Raw genomic sequence first — 2,518 nt, 5'->3', positions numbered from 1 at the left:
TCAGAAATCTGCCTGCCTCTGCCTCCCAAGTGCTGGGATTAAAGGCGTGCACCACCACCGCCCAGCTGTGCTTAACTTTCTTAAGTGTTTATTTTCAACTTCAATTATGAGGATTTAGAAATGTTTTTGTTTTTGTTAAAATTAAATTTAAAACTTAAATTAAAACAATTTTTTTTTCGAGACAGGGTTTTTCTGTGTAGCCCTGGCTGTCTTGGAACTCGCTCTCAGGCTGGCCTCGAACTCAGAAATCCGCCTACCTCTGCCTCCCAAGTGCTGGGATTAAAGGCATGCACCACCACCACCCGGCTAAAAATTTTTTAAATTAAAAATAAATTTAAAAAAATAATTTTTTAAAAATCTGTGTATGTGTGAATGTTTGTTAGTAGGTGCACGCGAGTACAGTTGCCCAAAGAGGCCACAAGAGGTTGTTGGATGCCCTAGAGCTGCAGTTACAGGCAGTTGTGAGCCACCTCACATGGGTGCTGGGAACCAAATCCAGGCCCTTTGTAACAGCAGTATGCGCTCTTGTCCACTGAGCCATCTCTCCAGCCCCATGCTCATTGGTTTGTGTTCAACCCGAGCCTGGGAGGCTCTTGGGAGGCTAAGGTGGACCATTTTCCTCGAAAGAGAATTTGTAGTCACTTCCTGGAAGGTAGGGGATCCCAGCCACTTCAGTCCTTGGGGACGCTCAGGTTGGGTTCTCTGCTTTCCCCTCACACTCCCATCGATGCTTGTGTGTTCCTCTGTGGAGTCTCAAAGAGTTCCCTACCTGCTCCCAAACCCCAGATCGTTATGCACGGCTGGCTGAGGATTGAGGTGTTTCGTAGAGAGAAGGCTCTTTGGAGTGACTGGTCAGTCACGGTCCAGCATCAGCTATGTCTAGGTGAGAGATCCAGCCCAGGTGCTATGGGGGGCTCAGAGAAGGACTGTCGGTTACTATTCTAGTGTCATTTCTGTTCTTGTGATTAAATACTCTGACACAAAGTAATTTGGGGCTGGGGAAAAAAGGGCTCGTGTGCAGCTTACCATTCTAAGTTATAGTCATTGTGGGCAAGTCAAGACAGGGACTTCAAAAACAGCTAATCACATCACATCCACAGTAGAGAGCAGGGAGAAATAAATACACACCCACTCAATTGCTTGCTTGGGCTCAACCCAATGTCTCCACTCTTACCCAGCCCACGGTCTCCTGCCTAGGGAATAGTGCCGCCCATAGGGGGCTGGGCCTTGCCCCATCAATTAGCATTAGTAATCAAGACAGTCTGCCCAGATGCACACAGGCAAACCTAATTACAGTCACAAAGGGACAATGCCGCATGACGGGAGACTATGGGGACTGCCACAAGATGTCTGTGCTTCGGCACTGTACTCTGTTCCCCCATGTTCCTCACACATGCTAAGTGATGCTGACACTGATGGATTGGATTCACTTTAAGAAACCCCTGGGCTGCAGCCATCAAAGTTGCCTTCCTGGAGGAAGTAGAGTTTGATCAGAGTCTTGAAAGAATGTGTGTGTGGGGGGAGACAAAGATGGGGGGGTGGGAGGAGACAAAGGTATGACAGACAACACGGGATACAGAATGCAGAATCCTGCCATGGAAGTGAGGCAGGAGCGTGGGGATATACAGATGGCGGAAGTCTCAAACATCTCAAGCAGGACTTTGGGCTTCGTCCTAGGCAGGCTTCAGGCCCACTTAGAGCTCATGGGGCAGACACAACAACAAGGGCTGAGAGTAGTTTCTGCAAACAGGATGAGGTAGCGGGGAGCTGGATGAGTTGTGCCCCTGCAGTTTTTCACTTACTAGGGGGAATAATTAACTATGTCATGCTGTTATTTTAATAGAGTTGTAGGGTTTTTTTTTTTTTTTGAGAGAGAGAGAGAGACAGAGAGACAGAGACAGAGAGAGGAGCAGGCACCATCTTCCACTCAGCTTTCTGGGCTGTCAGCTCTGGGCCTGGGGGAAAGACTAAGCAGAAGACAGGCACATCTCCGCAGGTCCTGCCATCCACTGCTGAGATCGCCCATGTTTTGTGGGTCTAGGCCCCGAAGGTCCTAGTGGGCTTCTCAAAGATAAACTTTCAACTGCTAAGAGTTGTGCGTGTCTCAAGTTCCTGGTCAAGAGATGGCTGAGAGCCAGGCAAATGCTTGTTACACAAGCAAGAGGACCCGAGTTTGATCCCATAAATACATACACCCAGTTCTGATGAAGACGGTAGGATCCTTGAAGATCTCAATGGGATCCATGTCCTTATCCTTAGCATTTTCAAGCTTGGTCCCTCTCCTCCCTTGTTAAGAATGTATAGGACCCCCACCCCTGGCAGTAGGCTAAGAGACACCTTGTTGGTACTGATGTTCTTCTGTAGTGAATCATCAGAGCTGATGGCAGTCTTTTGTTCATGGCTTAGTGCGTGGCTTGGTGGCCCAAACTATTCTGTGCCTTGGGGAAATATATTAAAAAAATGTATGGGACAAGGCTATTACTGCTGCCCTTGGTTGTCTGCAGAGGTGGGAGATAAG

Source organism: Mastomys coucha, unplaced genomic scaffold (genome assembly GCF_008632895.1).
Source record: "Mastomys coucha isolate ucsf_1 unplaced genomic scaffold, UCSF_Mcou_1 pScaffold3, whole genome shotgun sequence".
Lineage (NCBI taxonomy): Eukaryota > Metazoa > Chordata > Mammalia > Rodentia > Muridae > Mastomys > Mastomys coucha.
Note: the sequence above shows the minus strand (reverse complement) of the source record.